At 37.2% G+C, this 19,776-nt stretch overlaps 1 non-coding gene across 1 annotated transcript; it reads right to left on the reverse strand.

The window, feature by feature from the left end:
• Positions 1 to 9,895: 9,895 nt before the first annotated feature.
• LOC113596154 (U6 spliceosomal RNA) lies at positions 9,896 to 10,002 on the reverse strand. Its single transcript, XR_003416896.1, has one exon. It is a non-coding gene; the product is annotated as a U6 spliceosomal RNA (small nuclear RNA).
• Between the last annotated feature and the right edge of the window lie 9,774 nt (positions 10,003 to 19,776).

Raw genomic sequence — 19,776 nt, forward strand, 5'->3', positions numbered from 1 at the left:
AAGGAAGTTGGAATGATGAAGGTGGGAAGTAGGGTCCATGCAGACACTCCCAGAGCTTGGACTTGGGGAGATACAGGCATTTCTTCCTGAGCACAGTGGCAGCTACTAAGGATTTTGTGATCAAAGGTAACTTGGGATCCTGCTTTAAGGTATCACTGGACTGGTGGTTCCTGATAAACTACGTGATAGTCCCTACATAGGGACTTAACCGAGCGATTTCATCCTGAATCCTTAACAGATTCTTTGAAGTATAACAGTTCATTGAGGATTGTCTGAAGTGCTCAGCAACATGCATTAGCTCTTCAGATGCTCAAGGGCTTGCATATTTTGCATCTTTCAAATCAAGATATATGGAAGAGTCAAATGGGAAGAATTACAGCAATGACGAACCTAAAGAACCTCCACTCAATCCCCAAATTCAACAATTGCTTTTGAATACTTTCCAGGCAGAATGGAAGATAGAAAAATAGGCAAGGTAAGATCTTTGTGTACTTTGGAAAGGATACAACATGATTAACTACAATACATGTTTTATAGTAGAGGCAGAGATAACTAGAATTTATATAGAAAGAAAAGAAACATTAATTCTGAGAGCAAGGATCTGGAAAGCAGCCAAAGAATAGGTGGAGCCTGGGTCTTGAAGGTTGGCTAGGAGGCTGATAAATGGAAGAGGGGAAAGAGTATTTGAGGCAGAAAGAACACATGAATAAAGACACACAAGTGGGAAATAGAGAAAATGACTACAGAGAACTGCAGATTAAATGCATTCATATGATATCTGAGAGGTGTGACCAAAGGTTGATTCATGGTAACATTTCCCAGTTAGAGGGGTGATATAGTCTTGATAAAGAATAGTGATGTCTGCAAGTGGAAAATACCAGTTTCGCTCTGCCCTGTAGGGGATGCAAGTAATGATCTGCCCACCCAGCTACTGCTGATTACTACAGCTCAGGGAGCTCAGTTGGTCCAATAGTTGCAGCAACAGAGAAAGGAAGCTGTATAATTGATTGACAGCTTCCCAGAAAGCTAGGGTCTGCTCCCTTCATTATTTGTTCTCTTTTCATTCTCACTTGGCAATTTATAGTGTTTGAGTGTGGATGAAGGGAATGAGTTTGTTTTACTGAAAAGAAAATGTCAAGATCCATAGACTCAAATGTATTTGCTTATAGCAATGTGATAACTATGTGTTAACCCTTTCCCTGAAGATCTGATTTAAGCTGACTGGAGTCAGAAGTATTATCATTTTGGTAATACCACTATCATGCCCTCTCTCTAAGAAATGTATAGGATTGTCCCAATGTTTGGATTGCTTGCAAGAACAGTTTATCCATTAGGCACAATAGGCATATTGCTGATGACCCTCAACACATTAGGGGACCATAAAAATTTTTTAATTTCTTTTAAAATCAGGAGAGAAAACACACCTTTGAAATTGAAGAAAAAGTTTCATTTTCTTCAAATGAAAATTTAAAGAAAATTAAAATTTTAGGGTCCCTGAAAAATCTATTAAATTTCGCCTAAAGTAGGAAAACAATTAAAATATTTAAGGTTATATCCAAAGCTGGGGCACCTGGCCGGCCCAGTTGTTACAACTTGGGACTCTAGATCTCAGGCTTGTGGGTTCAGACTCCACATTAGGTTTAAAGATTACTTAAAAAAATAAAAGCTTAAAATTCTTAAAGTTGGATCAAAAGTAAGATTTGAAATTAATATTATTATGAAAGAAGGGGCCTATGAAGGCAAAAGTGCCCAGGCCCCACAAAAATCATAATGTGGTCCCTCCTGCTCTGACACCTCAACAGAAGATCTCTAACAAAAGAACTTCCCATCTCTCTAAAATACGACGATGGAAAAGCCACAGAGCTTAAAATAAATGACTCAAACAAGAATTTGAAGAAGATCCTAGAAATATAAATAACCTCTGGAATCTTTTAAAAACTTGTTATACCAATATGAAATGATGTTTAATGAACTGAAACTGAAGTGTTTTCTGTTTTATTATTGAGATAAATCCTTCAAATCCCTATTGCCTTTGTGACTGCTGAGCTAGGTGGCACTGTATCTGATCCAAGTTCAAAATTTGTTCTCATGATCTGTACTTAGAACTGCTGCGGAATCAATACCGGTCCCAAAGAATGATCATCATGGTCACAATGACTAGGTCATGTATCTTTATGATATGTTCACTTTAAATTCACATTCCTGCCAAAACCTGGAAGGGAAGTCATAGAGGTGGAAAATGACAGTTTAATTCTCTGGATAGACTGGCTTCTGTCACAACAAAAAGCATAGCTCAGTGAAAAGAAAATTAATTATATACTGAATAAGGAGTCATCAAACATGTTGGTTTGTGTCATAAAGATCAATCAACCATTTGATTGATAAAAAAAATAAATGACTCAGATTTGAATATACTTTTGCCATTTACTCTCCATGTGACCCTGGGCAGGTTGTTAGCCTAGCCAAACTTCTGTTTGTTCATCAGTTTATGAATATCAAAACTATCATGCCTTCCTATTTTTGGCCCTGCCATATTCAGCAGCTCAGTCCTTTATGTTCACTGCTTTAGGAAAATATGAGTGAATACCCAAGAGTAAAATCTCTGGGTGAAATAATAAATATGTATTTAATTTTATGAAAAAATGCCAGACTGTTTTTTGCATAATGAGTGTACCGTTTTGTATCACCAAGAGCAATGTATGAAAGTTCCAGGTGCTCCTCATCCCTGACAGTATTTGGTATTATTAGTATTACTTTATCATTCCAATAGATATGTAGGAATACATCATTCTGGTTTTAATTTCAATTTTTCTAATGGCTAATGATGATGAATATATTTTCATGTACTGATTTTTCATCCATATACCCCCTTTTCTATCTGTTCAAGACTTGAATATTTTTGTTTGGGTTGCTTTTTACCTTACTGTTAAGGTTTGAGAGTTCTTTACATATTCTAGATACAAGTCCTTTCTCAGGTATGTAAACTGCAATATTTTATCCTTGAATATTATATCTTTCCATTCCTGTAACAATGTTTTTGATAGAGCATAAATTTTTAACTTTTATACATCCAATTTATCAATTTCTTCTTTTATAGATCATGTTTTGTTGCCGCATCTAAGAACTCTTTGCCTACTTCTAGATCATGAAAATTTCTCTTATGCTTTAAGTGTTTTAATTTAATTTTAAACATATCTATGATCCTTAGGAGTTTAACATTGTATATAAATTATAAGGTTTAGATCAAGGTTTGTTCATTTGTTTGTTTAGCATGTGGATGTCCAACTGTTCTAATACCATTTGTTGAAAAGATTATTATTTCTCCATTGAATTGCTTTTGCATGTCTGTTTAAAATCAAATGGCTATTTTGTGTATGTTTTTCCACTCTTCTGTTCCAATGACCTATATATTTATCTCTTGGCTAATATTACACTGATTACTATAGTTTCTCTCTCTCTCTCTCTCTCTCTCTCTCTTTTAATGTTTGTTTGTTTTGAGGAGACAGCGAGGCAGAGAGGCAGCATGAGCAGGGGAGGAGCAAAGAGAGAGAGAGAGGGAGAGAAAGAGAGAGAGAGAGAGAGAGAGAGAGAATTCCAAGCAGGCTCTTCAATCAGCACATAGCCTGATGTGGGGCTTGATCTCACCAACTATGAGATTGTGACCTGAGCTGAAATCAAGAATCAGATGCTCAACCGACTGAGCCATGCAGGCACCCCAGATTACTGTAGGTTCATAGAAATTTATAAAATGGAATAATGTGATTCCTCCAACTTTTCTTTTTCAAAATTGGGTTAGCTATTTTACTTCCTTTACCACTGTATATAAATTTTAGAATCAGTTTGTCTATATGTATACAGATCCTTCTGGGATTTTGATTGTGATTATGTTCCTTAGCTATATAAATAAATTCGGGTAAAATGAAAATCTATATTATGTTGAGGTTTCCCATCCATGAACATGGTATGTCACCATTTATTTAGAGCTCTGAATTCTTTCATCAGCACTTTATGGCTTTTGGTGCCACATCTAAGAACTGAATATGTTTTGTTTGTTTTCTAGCTATGTATTTCTTTCTTTAGAGACATTATAAATGTCTATTTTTAAAATTTCAGTTTCCAAAAAAAATTTCAGCTTCCAATTGTATATTGTCAGTATATAGAAATACAAAGAAATTTTTGCGTCTGTATTCACTATGTGTATGATCACTAAACTCATCTTTAGTTTTAGTTTAGTTTAGTTTTGTCTTTTTTGTAGATTCTATTTGATTTTCTACATAGATAATCATGCTATCTACAAATAGGGACAGTTTTAATGTTTTCTTTCTGATATGTGTACCTTTTAGATATATTTTTTGCCTATTGCAATGGCAGAGCCTTCCAGTATGATGTTAAACAGGGGTATTGAGTGGACATCTTCACCTTCCTCCTAATCTTGCGGGGAAAGCAGTCTTTCACTTTCACAAAATCTTTCACAAGATCATTAAGTGTGATCTTGGCTGTATGTTTTTTATAGATGGCTTTTATGAAGTTGTAGTCCTTTTGTATTCCTAGTTTCTTGAGAGTTTTTCTCCAGAATGAATGTTGAATTATGTCAAATGTTTTTTTCTACATCTATTGATAGGATCATGTGGATTTTACTCTTATAGAATATTAATGTGGTGGATTACCTTGAGTAATTTTTTCATTTTTAAAAAAATTTTTAAACATTTATTTATTTTTGAGAGAGGGAGAGAGAGAGAGAGACAGAGACAGAGACAGAGTATGTGCGGGGGAGGGGCAGAGAGAGAGGGAGACACAGAATCCAAAGCAGGCTCCAGGCTCTGAGTTGTCAGTACAGAGCCCACTGCAGAGCTCAAATTCACAAGCCCTGAGATCATGACCTGAGCTGAAGTCGGACGTTCAACCCACTGAGCCACCCAGGTGCCCCAACCTTGAGTGATTTTCAAATATTAAGCAAGTTTTACATTCCTGGGATAAATCCTACTTGATTATAGCCTATTATTATTCTGTGTGTGTGTGTGTGTGTGTGTGTGTGTGTGTGTGTGTGTGTATGATGTATTCCTGAATTCAATTTAGTAATTTAGTAATATTTGGTTGAGAAGTTTTTGTATTTATGATAATGAGAGATATTGTTCTACAGAATTCTGTTCTTGAAGTGTTTTGTCCTGTGTAGGTGTCAGGATAATGCTGGACTTAAAAAGATTATTTGGGAAGTTTTTCTGGCTCTTCTATTTTCTGAAAGATACTGTTTAGAATGGGTGTTAATTCTTCTTAAATGTTTAATAGGATCTCCTAGTAGGATAATATGGGATTGCAGATTTCTTTTTTGGGTATTTTAAACTACAAATTTAAATTCTTTAATAGTTAAGGATTCTTATCAACTTCATCTTCAGAGAGTTTTGTTCCCTCACGGTTTTTGAGGAATTTGATTCATCTAAGTTGTTGAATTACATGTGTAGAGTTGTTTGTAGTATTCACTTATTATCCTTTTAAAGCCATCATGGTCTATAGCGACATCTCCTATATCATTCCTTTACTGGTAATTTGTGTTTCTCTCTTTTTAATTTGACTGTATTTCTAGAAGATTATCAATTTTATTATTTTTTTAAAAAACAAGATTTTAGTTTCATTGATTTTCTCTAATATTTTATTTTTGTTTTTAATTGTATTAATTTCTGCTGCTAACTTTATTGTTTCTTTTTTGTACTTGATTTGGACTTAATTTACTTTTTTGTGTCTGTTTTCTTAAGGTAAAAGCTTATATTGTTGATTGGAGATCTTTATTCTTTTGTAATATAAGTATTTAATGATATTTAAAAATATCTTCTAAACATTGATTTAGCTTCATTCTAAAAAAACTTTTATGCATTGTATTTTTATTTCTATTCAGTTCAAAACATTTTTAAAAATTTCCCTTGATACTTCTTCTTTGACTCATAGATTGTTTAGAAGCATTGTTTAACCACCAGTATGGAGACTTTTCTGTTATCTTTCTGCTATTGATTTCATTTAATTCCATTATGATCAGAAAACACATTTTTTTTTATTATTTCAGTTATTTGAAATGTATTAATGTTTGTTTTGTGACACATAGTATGATCTATCTTGGTGAATATTCCATGTGTACTTAAAAAGAATTCCCATGTATTCTGCTATTGTCTGGTGGCATTTTTTACATGTCAATTTATAAGCACAATGACAATTTAGAGTATAAATGTCAATTACATATAAGTTGATAATATTATTCAATTCTTATATCCGTACTGGTTTTCTGTTGACTAGTTCTATCCAGTACTAAAAGAGGTGTGTTGACATCTCCAACTCTAACTGTGGATACTCTATTTCTCTTTTCAGTTCTATCAGTTTTACTTCATGTATTTTGGATTTATATTAGTTTGCTAGTTGCTAGCCACAGACTGAGTGGCTCAAACAACAGAGGGGTATTTTGTCACACTTGTCTAGGCTAAAAGGCCAAGATTAAGGTATTGGTGTTTTTTTTTTTCTTTTTGAGGCCTCTCTTCTTGATTTATGAATGGATTTTGGATGTTTTAATCTCTTCTTGTAAAGGCATCATTGTAAAGTCACATTGGATTAGGGTCCATCCCAATGACCTCATTTAACTTTAATTACCTGTTTAAAGACCCCATCTCTAAATACAGCCATATTCGGAGGCACTGTGGGTTAGGACTTCAATGTAGGAATTTTGGGGGTTCTCAACCCGTAACGTTCCTCCCTGTGATTCCCCTAAATCCATGTACTTCTCATGTGCAAAATGCATTTAATAGCCCCAAAAGCCTTAACAAATTCCAATATCAACTCCAATTCTAAAAATCTCATTTAAATATCATCTGAATCAAGTATGGGTGAGACTCCAGGTTTGATTCATTATAAGGCAAATTTCCTCTTTGGGTGCACTGGGGTGGGAGCCCTCCCTTCCAGCTTTTTTGGGTATATACACATTTGGGGTTGCTATGCTTTCTTGGTGAATTGACCCTTTATTATGAAAGTCCATTACTGCTCAGAGTTCTCTAATTTCTATGAATGATACTATTTATTTACTAGGTCTTCTTATTTATTAATCCTATGGAAGTATAGTCAAACTATACTAGACCAGTTTTTCTCAAAGAGCTGGGCTAAATTAAGACTTTTTAGAAGTCCTGAGCATTGGAAGATTATGGTGCCTCTAATATTTATCTCATATTTATTAAATAATAAAACTATGTAATAAGGTAATATTAGACATTAAAATAGAAAGTGCATGAAAGCTAAAATTAAAACTAGCGTCTTTCTAGAAATGAACACACTTGTCAAAGCTAAACTTTCTCATTTGCAAATTTATCCTAAGTAAATTCTTTGTCTTCCATTAGATAATTAACCACTGCCAATGAGTGTTCCACAGAATGTAGCCAAAATTGTCCTTTGGTTCAATATATTGGGAAATGCTAAATATAATATCTCCCCAATAGATATTAGGCTATTAATTGTTTTCAGAGGCCCCAAATTAATAAAAACAATTTAAAATTATTGAACTCCATATATTATAATTTGACCACAGAACTATTTTTCACGTAATTCCAAATAATGTCCCATAAAATAAGTTTTCCTCTTTGCAAACTTTGGAAAATACTACAGAAAAACTGCATCATTTTCTAGTTACTATGTGTTGGGAACTATTCTAAAATATTTATGCACTATACCTTATTTATAACATGTCAGATTTGAGGCATCAGTATATACTATAAGGTAAATATTATGATTTTTTTTTTTTTTTGGTAGATGAGGAAATTGAGACAGGTCATATAGCTTTCAGTAATAGAGCTAGAATTCAGACATCATTTACTTCTTTTCATAATTTAGCAAGTATAGAGCAGCAGCCCTTCATTTTTTCTTTCCTGGGAACTGATTCTCCTCTTTTCATCTGTGTTGATTTAAACTTCAGAGCCCCACCTCTTATCTAGTAGACTTCTGCCCGCTGATTCACCAAGTCCTCATTCCTTAATTCCCATGTGGCTCTTACTTTAAACTCATTCTATTTTTCAGATGAGGCTGACACTAGAAAACAGCATGGGGTTGTACATTTCATCAGTGGCCTGCCACAGACCTCTCTGAGTCTTTTTAAAACCAGGAGGGCCCTGAAGGGCTAAAGACAGTTGCTATGGTGTTAGATGGCTAGAGGAAGGAAAGAAAAGTAAACAAATAAGGTACATATCAGGAGAGAATGAGATGTTAGGGGGAAGCCATTGATGAGTTGGATATACCCTGTCTTCAGTTCTCAATCTCCAAACTGGGAGAAAAAAATTTGAGAGTATCAGAAAGTAATACTGTTACCCAGAAATCCTGGGCATCTCAAAATATTCAAGGGACTTCCAGCAAGTCTTTTTCAAGGAGTGAGATATAACAGGGTTTGTTGACAACCTTGTAATAGGATTTTCATCATAAAAAGTATAAAGTAAATAAGGATTTGTAAACTGCTGTGTCTATAATATGTGTGTGTGTGTGTGTGTGTGTGTGTGTGTGTGTGTGTGTGTGTAATGTTATTTGGCACCATTTTCTTGGCAAATTCTACAAATAATAAATGTAATTTCTTTAATCAGGACATAATTAAAACCATTGAATGGTGTTCAGCTCCGCTGAAATCAAATGATCCACTAATTCATTCATTATAAAATGCATTGGGTATCTTCTAAGTTATGGCTTCTAGAAGCTTAGTCAGCCACTAAAGGTTTCAAGTGCTTGAATATGTACTTTGGAAGGTTAAAGTCATACCAAAATTTTAGCTACTTTTATATTTCATGCCTGCATCATGTATGCTTTCTGTTATGGTGACTCTTCAGATAGCTGGCAAAGGTGTTGGTAGTTAAAGAAATGAATGGGGGAATATTAGAAATAAACACAGCTGTTCATATCAGAAAGCAAAACAACCAACAAGCCATATTAAAGAGGTCTGAAAAGGTGCACATGGTGCCTGATTTAGAGCTCTGTGGGCTAAGGTTTCTGAGAGGTTTTTTTCCCTGCAGTCCCTACAATGTACAGAATGCAGTCTTGCTTGATTATTCTTTACATTGTTAATAAACTTGGTTGAGCAAACTCTCATCTGTTCCCTCTGACAAGCTTCCTTGGCTGTTGGGAATGTGTAAGCTTGGGAGCCTCTAGTTTTCCTTCAGGGGTAGGATTGTGAAGCGGAAGGTCAATGCCATAGAGTAAGTGAAATGCCCACAAACCTGGGACCAGGGGATTGACAATCACTTTTAACTGGTCATTACTTTGAAAGAAAGTAGGTATATTTGAGGGTGCCTCTTTAACAGGGAGACACACACACAAGATTATGAGGGTGCTGGTTTGTGCAAATGGAAGGTTAGGGGAAGAGTGCACCATTGGATCAAGGTGCTGAGACAAAAATCACTTCTTCAAACAAAATCAATGATTTTAGAGTTGTACGACTGGACACAGGTATGCAGCTTTACTGAGTTGTAATTAACATGCAGTAAACAACAAATATTTTAAGTTTTGGCGTGTTTACACCTGTGAAGCCATCACCACAATCAAGATGGTGAACATAGCTACCACTTTCTAAAGTTTCCTCATGCTTCTTTGTCATCTTTTTGTGTGCTTCCACTCATTCTTGTCCCACTCACCCCAATCCCAGGTAGTCACTGGTCTGTTTTCTTCCACACTAGATTAGTTTGCATTTTCTAGATTTTACATCAATTGAATCTTACAGTATGTACTCTTTTGTCTGGCTTCTAATTATCTAAATATTATTTGGGGGACTCATCCATGTTGTAGTTCAACAGTTAATTCTTTTTTATTGCTGAGTTGCATTTCAGTGAATGGATATACCAGTTTGGTTATCCACTAACCTATTGATGGACAGGTGTATTTGTATTGATTTTTTTTCAATATGGAATGCTTCACGAATTTGCATGTTATCCTTGTGCAGGGGCCATGCTAATCTTCTCTGTATCATTCCAATTTTAGTATATATGCTGCCAAATGGAGCACTGTATTGGTGTTCTATTGCTGTGTAACAAATGACCCCCAAACTTAGAAACTTAGAAGAGTAAAGTATTTATTATCTCAATTCTTGTGGGTCAGGAATCTGCACACAGCTTGGCTGAGTACCTCTAGCTCTGGGTCTCCCAAGGTGTCAGCCAGGGCTACAGTAGTCTCAAGACTCCACTGGAGGAGGATCTACTTCCAAGCTTGCTCACAGGGCAGGCCAGACAGGCTGGCCTCAGGTTCCCTAGAGAGATAGGCTAAGGTAGGCTATGGTGGCTGACAAAGTCTAAAAACTCAGTGGCTCAACATGATAAAGTTTAGTTTTGGCTCCCACCACAGTTAGGTGCAGATCAGGTAGCACATATGTATCTGTAGTTTTACAACACATGGCTTCCACAATCATAGTGGAACAAAAGGAAGGGCTGCATGGTTATGCAAGATGTTTTCTTTTTTTTTATGGTTATTCATTTTTAAGACAGATCATGAGCTGAGTATAGGCAGGGGTGGGGGGACAGAGGATCCAAAGGGGACTCCGCACTGACAACAGAGAGCCCGATGTGGGACTTGAACTCACGAGCCATGAGATCATGACCTGAGCTGAAGTCGGATGCTCAACTGACTAAGCCATCCAGATGCCCTCTGCAGGATATTTTCTGAGAGCCAAGCCTAGAAGTGCCTCACATTGCATCCTCCTACATTCCGTTGCCGGAACCCAGTCCCAAAGCCCCAACCGAACTGTGAGGGGGAATAAGCAATTAAGTATTGTTGAGCACTAAATAGCATATGCCCTTACTCCAGGATAAGCTTCTGAACTTCATTAGGGCCAAGGCTTTGCCTTCTTTTTGTATGGTTGAATCTGCAATTCATATTCAGTTCCAGGCACATAAACAGGTGCTCAACAAATATTTGTATTAGGCTTTCAGTTATATAATTTCAAAACTTCTATGAGGCAATTGTTATCATCCCCATTGCTATGAATAACCTGAGGATCAGAGAAGTTATATAACAGACTTAAATGCATACATTGGTTAGTCACTAAACTTAGCCCTGAGTTTGTGCTTCCATGTTCAATTAACGTTATGTGATATCATATCTCTTGATCAGCCCTGTGTTAGTGAATTCTAGCATAACTTTAATGGTAGAGCCAGGGGGCACTGGTGGTGACAAGGCCCATACTACCAGGCATAACCCTTTTCTCATTTGGTGGGAGTCCCCTAAGCCCTCCCTTTAGCTTTTGTGGCAGGAGACAGACAGTGAGCCTGGAATCTGCCCTCACCTTCCATGGTCTTTTGTTCTCCTAGTTGCCGAGATGCTGAAGTCATGCCCAGCTGCAGCCATAGCTCTGCTGCCTCTGTGCCAGCCCAGTTAGGGCTGTGTGCTCCCACATGCAATTTCTTGAAGACACACCCTCCAGCCCCTGGGCAAGCAGCATCCCCGGAGGCTGAGCCACTGGGCTTTCCCCCAAAAAAATTTGTTTTAAATTTTTTTATGCTTATTTATTTATTTATTTATTTATTTTGAGAGAGAGAGAGAGAGAGAGAGAGAGGGAAGGAGGGAGGGAGGGAGGGAGAGAGAGAGAGAGAGAGAGAATTAGAATTAGCAGGGAAGGGGCAGAGAGAAGGAGAGAGAGAATCCCAAGCAGGATCTGTGTTGTCAGGAGAAATCGAGAGCTGGACACTCAACCAACTGAGCCATCAGGTACCCTGGACTTGACAAAGTTATCCTTTTGGGGCATATGGGTGGGTCAGTCGGTTGAGCATCCGACTCCAGTTCAGGTCATGATCTCACAGCTCATGAGTCTGAGCCCCACAGCTCAGATCCTGGAGCCTGCTCCAGATTCTGTGTCTCCCTCTATTTCTGCCCCTCCCCCACTTGTACTCTGTCTCTGTCTCTCTCTATATCAAAAATAAGTAAACATTAACAAATAAAAAAAATAAAAAACAAAACCTAAAAAACAAAGTTGCAACCTTTTTCTCCTAGAAGACTAAACTACTCCTTCACTCATTGGACTTTCATTGGTTTTCATTCTTTCTGTTTCTGGACCAGTGCCCCCTTCCATGAAGAGGTGAGTGTCAGGCCTCATTCATTATTCCCCCAAAGATGCCCAGTGTGGAGCCCCTCCTTTAAGTTTCACTCCTTTAGATATTGAGTCCAAAATTTACACCTTCCTTCATCCCACTTTTAACACACACACACACACACACACACACACACACACACACACACACACACTCATTCTTCCCTGGAGTTAAGTCTTATGTTTCACTTTAAAGCTCATGCTATGGGAATATTTTTATGCTTGATACAGTCCATCTGTATCAAGAGGAACTGGAAAAGCACTGCCAATATCCATCCTCAGACTCTCCTTTGCTCTTTCCTCTCCTTTTTCTCCTCTTCTCACCGCCTTCACTCACCATAATTTCTTTCTTCTGGTCCAGTAAGTAATATTTTATTGCCATACTCCATTAATCATGGTCATGGTTATTTAGTGTTTCTAAAGCTTTCCATTTTATATCACTTTGCAGTCATCGTTCTCTTAATTCTCAAAAACTGGGTCAGTGAATTTTCCATGTTATCATGTAATGTGAAAGTGGAATAGTGGCTCAGTCTAGGGTCAACCAGAGGGTCAGGGGCATCTATGAGATGGGAAATTCTGACAGCCTGCTTTTTACTTACTGGAGGCTGACTGAATATATTGCGAAAATTGTTTCCCCTTCTTCATTGGGCTATTTTTAATCACTCAACAAGATGGTATCATTGTAACAGCAGCAATAATATACAGGAACACAGCACTGAGATAATTATAAGCAAATGGAAACCTGAAGGATGGGTGGTAAATGTAGTAAGATTTCATCTCCAGGAGCCAACTTCCTCAGAATCCTCTGAGAAAAGGGTTAATGTGAAAGCCTTGCCAGTCAAGGACAAGTTAGGATGGCAGCCAAAGAAATAAATATCTACCTGCAGTCCCTCACCGCCCAAGTGAGCACTACTTTATCAAAAGCTGGATGTGTGGTTCATGTTTCATTACCTGGGTCAGGAAGAGTATAAATTTGGAGGCCATATATTACAATTTTCTCCTGTCTTGAACTGTTAACAGAATACCTCTGGCTTGAGTTGCAGCCTTGAAAATCTATGAGCTCTTTTCTACTTCGTTGGAGCATCGAAAGTGTGCTGACCCAAGAGCTGGAGCAAATGCAATTATGGAAATAGCCATGCTTTGTTATACCATTCTGCAGAGACCCTCCTAAGTTTATATTGGAGGAAGAATTTTGCATACACTACCCTGCTCACCATAATTCAATCTGTGTTCTGAGACTCTTCCTTATAGTTGATGAATTGCCCTATAATTGAAATTGCCTTGGGTTTTCACTTTGTTCACTATAAATTGTATAATTCAGGCATTTTAAATTTGCTGACAGATTCACCATCAAATAAAACAGCCCACTCTTTAAGGCTAAGGCTGCATTATAAGACCAGAAATTATAAAGTGTTTGTATGTTTAGGATGTCAGCCACTCTGAGAAGTAACCATTTTTTACTTATTAATGCTGTCATCCTAATATAGTGCCTTCTATCTGTTTCCAAAAGCTATATGCTATGGGCCGAATTGTTTCTCCCCAAATTTCATATGTTGAATCCCTGACCCCCCCCCCCCACACCTCAGAATGTGACTGTATTTGAAGATCAGGCCTCTGAAGAGGTAATTAAGTTAAAATGAGACTATTATTGCACCCTGATCCAATCTGACTGGTGACCTTATAAGAAGAGGAAATTTGGATACACAAGATAACACCAGGAATGTGCATGCATAGAGAAAAAACCCTGTGAGGTTACAGCATGAAGACAGCCATCTGCAAGCCAAGTAGAGAGGCCTCAGAAGATCTTGGACTTCTAGCCTCCAAAATATGAGAAAATAAATTTCTCTTATTACGTAAGCCATGTAGGCTGCATATTTTGTTATGGCAGCCTTAGCAAACTGACACAACTACCCAAAGACCAAGGTTGGATTAAAACTCAACTAGGTTAAAAAATCTAAAATTTTGTTATAGAAATGATCTGCATCCCTAGAAATGGCTTAAAATGAACTTTCCCTACTATTTCTAGATGAGTAATCACATCCATGGCACATCTAGAAATGGTTTAAAATGGACTTTTCCCATCAGGAATCAGTTATTCCATGAACCGATGTTACTATGTATACTTCTTATTCATTCATTCAGCAAACTTTAATTCAGAACTTATTGTGAACCTTACATGGTGCTGCACCAAGAAGGATGCAAATATACAATAAAATATATGACACATGTAAGTGACTGTAATATAAGGAAACACAAATTACTCTGAAGGTAGTACAAAACAAGAGAAGTAGAAGTTAGTAATGGTGACAAAAAACTTCTGACAAGGTCAACTGGGGATGTGATATTTGCAATAGCGTAAGTAAAGCTGAGTAGGAGGAAAGATAATAGGCATTAGTAGACATAATAGCAAAAAGCGCATTTTGGCAGGAATATAAGATTCACAGGGTATTAGTCACCAAAGATAACACTGGAATGGTGGTTCACTGGGAGTAGGTTATGGAAGGTCTTGAGTTCTAGATTTAGATGTATAAATCAACTCACATGATTTTACCCATACTCTTAAGAAATTGGGGGCTAATAAGATTTATGATGATGAAACATAGTAAGGTAGCTAAGAGCCCTGCCTTCAAAGTAGAACTGGTTGTATTCTTAGCCCCTCTACCATGACCTAGCTATATAGCCATGATTAGTGTTACTTAGCCTCTTTAGGTCTCAATTTCCTCTTTTGTACAAAATGTAGATAATAATACTAGTCTACCTCATAGAATGTTTGTTGTAAATATATATATTTAGCTTTTACTTAGTGCCTTGCAAGAAGTAAGTGCTCAATTTAACTTTCATGGTGATGAGAAGGTTGATTTCCTTTCAGAAGACTAATCTTGAATTGACATTATTAAGGAATACAAGAGCTTTTTTTTTTTTATTCAGTAAAATCTCTAAATCATTTTAGATATGCTATTTTTCTCTTAATTTTTGTTTTTCTTAATATCAAGGAAGTTTTTAGGGGTGCCTGGGTGGCTCACTTGGTTGAGCTTCCAACTTTGGCTCAGGTTATGATCTCGTGGTTCATGAGTTTGAGCCCCATGTTGGGCTGTGTGCTGACAGCTCAAAGCCTGAAGCCTGCTTCGGATTCTGTGTGTGTCTCTCTCTCTTCACCTCTCCTGCTCACACTCTGTTTCTCTCTCTCTCTCTCTCTCTCTCAAAATGAATAAACATTAATTTTTTTAAATAGGAAAAATTTTCTCTTTGAAAGGAAGAAAAAAGAGATAGGAAAACTAATGACTTGGTTCACCAAATATACACAATAGAGTTACATAAAAATGAAAAATACTATCTATACAATACTAACTATTCACATGAAAACAAATTTTTTTAGGTCAGGAACAGGTTGGGTATAAATAATCTCACCATCAAACAAGGAGATACTTAAAATATAGGTAATCTAAACCATATTTTCAAAATTTTATTTTAGTTTTTTAATTAAATTAAACAAAATTTGTTTTAATTTTGGATGTACAGTTTCTTGGGTGCAGAGCCAGGGTGTTGAGTGAGGAGACTCTGCCATAAGCAGAAGGAGGATTAACCTTTATGTAATTTAATAAAAGCCATTGTTCCCAGATTCAAACAAAATTCCAGGTTGCGGGTGCATGCTACCCTTTAGTAGAACATTTGACCGCTTCCTAAGCTTGACTCTATTATTATTGTTGTTATTATTATTATTATTATTATTTTATTTATTATTATTTTTTTTGGCCTCTTCATTTGAGGGGAGACCAGGGGAGACCCTGGTGATGGGGCCAAGTCCAATGTCAAAATAGACCCTGAGAGGTCACTGTGTGCAAGCCTTCAATGCCTTCTCTCCAGGGAGAAATTTTGGAATGAGCACATCCTCTCATGACTAAAGCTGTTACTTATTAAAGCAGAGATGAATTGATGGATTCAGCAGCAGTGGACCAAAGTTGAGCTTTGCCACAGGATGCTGAAGACCTTGTCAGATGTGTGCAGCCAGTAGACAGCTGTAAGGCAACCCTTGACCTGAGAGTGCTGCCATGGTAATTAGTGTTGCAAATGAGTCAAGCTTACTGTGGCATATGTTCACATCTAAAATAGCACCCTCCTCCATCACTACCCTTGTGCTATGATGATTATGACTGCTGTCAGAGTGTGCTAAATACATTCTTAAAGGGTTAACAAAACAATAACAAAGAAGCTAGCAACTGTCTCCCCAACCCCCACGCCCCACCCCAGATGATTTCCCAAACCCATTTAAAATAGAGATAGATTCAAGTGAGTCTTCTATACCACAGCCTGATCTTTGGCTGTATAAGATTACTTTTCAACAATATAAGATGCATAAGTGCCTTTTCATCGTATGAAGAAAGCATGCCCACTGGCAAATGAATCATATTATAAAAATTGATTGTATCCCAAAAGGGAAAAATGTTATTGAAGATCCAATGGCCTGGGATGATACACCATTGATCATTGTAAGAAATACTTCCAGAAACTGTTTTTAATCTTTCCGCCAGAGCATTAGCAATTATTCTTTAGCCCATGGTGAGTAATGACTTGAGTTTCCCAGCTTCTCAATCGATAAAACATTTACCCTACCGCTACAAATGTGCTCTTCGCTTAGACAAGCAGAATTTTTCTTCCAATTACTCTTTTTTTAGTGTGACCTCATAAAATATTTTAAAACATATTTCAAGGCCTCTTTTTTTTTAAAAAAAGGAAAGGAACAATACTCTGCCATGTGCTTATTTCTTCCCCTTTCTTTTCTTTCTTTTGAGAAATAAGTCATGAAGGTTTCATAGTTATTTAGATAGCTAAGACTGCTTTTTTATCATCTTTTTCAAATTTAAGACATGGTTTGGGTCCAAGCAACTGCTACAGTTTGGGGTTGGCCAATAATAAAACACTCCCCTTCCCACTTTGACTGAACAAAGGTGATAGTCAGAATTCCTTTGAAAACGAACAACAGCAAAATAACACTCTGAAGGAGGCTGAGCGCCTCCTTCACTTTCTCTGCATGGCTCATAAAACTATAGCACTGACTAATGGAGAGCAGCCATAAAACACACTGTTATCAGGGTAACAAATAGCAGAGCAGAAAATTAGAGATAAAGACAAATGTCCAGATGCCCTTTGATGACTGAAAAGTTAAGATTCCAGCAAGTTCTCCTTTCTAAGGAATTCACTGCCATATTTCTGTTTGAAATTACAACCTCAACTCAAACAAAAGTGCCCACTACTATTTCTTATCATGGTTGCTTTCTGTCTAGAATGAAGTCTACTTGGGCATATTTATTAAACTAAGGTTCTCCCACAAAGGAATTTGCAACTCCTAAAAGAAGACTGATTCTTGCTGCGTATTTGCATGAAAGTTTGGTTTGTAATCACAGACATATTTTTCATTAGGCTGGGAAAATTAAATCCAGCACCAACAAGGTGCATTCTTAATTTTTTCTCTAAGAGTGGCTTTAAGCAGTGTGTGCCTGAGCTGAGTAAACAAGGTGGAAAAGAGTAGATTTTCATCTGTTTTCATGGAGGTAAGACATTGCTGGTAAGTGGGGGAGAATTCAGAGCCTCATTGGCTTAATGAGCCCAGTTGTGAAAGACTCAAGGTGCCTTTGACTCTAGAATAGAAAAGGAATTACTGGGATATACCCTTTGTTGGTATTAACCTGTGGAATACAAGGCTTTTAAGCCACCATTGCTTTCATCAGATTTTGCTTAGAATGAAGAAGTTATATTTTATAAATCAGGCACAGATTGCTGGAGAAAACAATTATAAAAATATGCATTACCTAATCATCTACATCAGGTCTGTGGTAAATTGATCAAATCAAGCTAATGATGACAACTCTTGGGTTAAAGAGTCAGGAACAATTGTATTTTAAAAGTTCCCAGAATAAATATATATTTAATGAGTTTCCCAACATGCATTTGATCAAACCTAGCATCACTGGATTTGGTTATTTTATAGTGACTCGTGGTTTCTTTATTGTATTCATTCATTTAATCTGCAAATGTGAATATCTACAAAAGTTTTAGGTGTTTTACTATCCCTTCCCACTTGGAACTCATTGTCTAGTAGGAAAGAGAGCATGTAAAACACATGCTGTCCATGGCTCATAACATGGTAATCCTATAACTGACACACTAGAACAGACAGAACAGACAATGCTGCCTGGGAAGACCTCATGGTGAATATGCTATATGAACTGGGTCTTGAAGGAAAAATAGGATTTTGTATGGAAATGGAGTCAATGGCTAAGTGGCAATAAATACAAAAACACACTTTTTGAAAGATGAAAGAGCTGCCTGTGATTAATCCATTGTCCTCTCTTCTTAGCATACTGAGCGTAGCTATTGGCCTGGGCCTCATATTCACCAAAATGTCAAATTTCAGCTTTCAACTGAACAGCTAAATAATGTTACATTTAACAAGAGGATTAAACCATTTCCCTAACACTGGTAGATTTCTTTTTTCTTATTGTACATGGAACCGCAGAAATAGAAGTGACCTTCTGCTTTCTTTGACCCATGTTTTCAGGAGATGTCTTTCCTGCATGGTTTTATCTTATCCCCTAACTGCCCCAACATCCCCCTTCCCCACCCAGTGGTGTTTCATCACTCTTCATTGTTTGTACTTAAAGAAAGTGTTAAAGAAAATGCCAGGGCAAGAAGACAGTGCATTGACAGCTAATGGGGATTTTTTTTTTTTAAACTGGGAAAGTGCTCTTCAATTCTAGCCCTTTGACACAAAGGACAGTGGTGAAGATCAAATGAGGTGGTGCCCTTGAAGCATTATGCACTCCATAAAGCACCATATAGACAGACATAAGGGACTATCGTATTGTCACAAATATTTTGAAGAAAATGAATGCCCAGTTTGGTGATGTTGTTCCCCCAGAGGCTCACTGACTATTATATAGACATAATTTCATTTGTTACACTAAGTCAGCACCTTCTGCTGTGACTTTTCTTGCATCCCCCTGGGAATGCCATATTTTAAAACTACTATTATACCATGTCATGTAGCTGCGGACCCCTGGCTGCCTCCCTTTCTCTACCTGGAAGGTTAATCAAACATAAGCATTTCCTCACTCTGTAGCAGGCATCCTGGGGGCATACAATTTGGGATTAGTGACTGACCCTGCTGTTCATTCTGACAGCACACACTCCAGACTGCATTCTCCTTTTAATAAGCAGAGCTGGTAGGGGAAAAGGCAAGAGTCATTAACTAAAAGTTAGCTGAGGATTGAAACACAGCACCCTCTGCTTCTAAGAAGCTTCTCTGAAAGGAAACCTTTTGTCCCCAGGAACCATGTAACAGTATCTCTAAGGATTTCATGATAATCTGTCTTGACCTTCAGCAAAATGAAATGTTACACAATGGTTGGGTCACATATATTTTCTTGGTCACTTACCTGTTATTAGATCTCTGGCATTGTTGAGAAGAATGGGCTTAGAAGAGTGAGAATGGCTTATGCAATAAGCTTTTTTTTATGGAGTGCCATGACATACTCAAACTGTGAAGGATTAAGCATAACAGCCTAGCAGGCAGTTGTCAGTGATTCATATATGAAACCTTCCTCATTGGGCCTGAACTGCAATGGAAAAATATTCCTGTGAGAGCTCCCTTCCCTTCTGTTTATTGCATTCCCTGCGTTCTTGTTCCAGTGCCATGGGCTCAC

This window comes from Acinonyx jubatus, chromosome D4 (genome assembly GCF_027475565.1).
Source record: "Acinonyx jubatus isolate Ajub_Pintada_27869175 chromosome D4, VMU_Ajub_asm_v1.0, whole genome shotgun sequence".
Lineage (NCBI taxonomy): Eukaryota > Metazoa > Chordata > Mammalia > Carnivora > Felidae > Acinonyx > Acinonyx jubatus.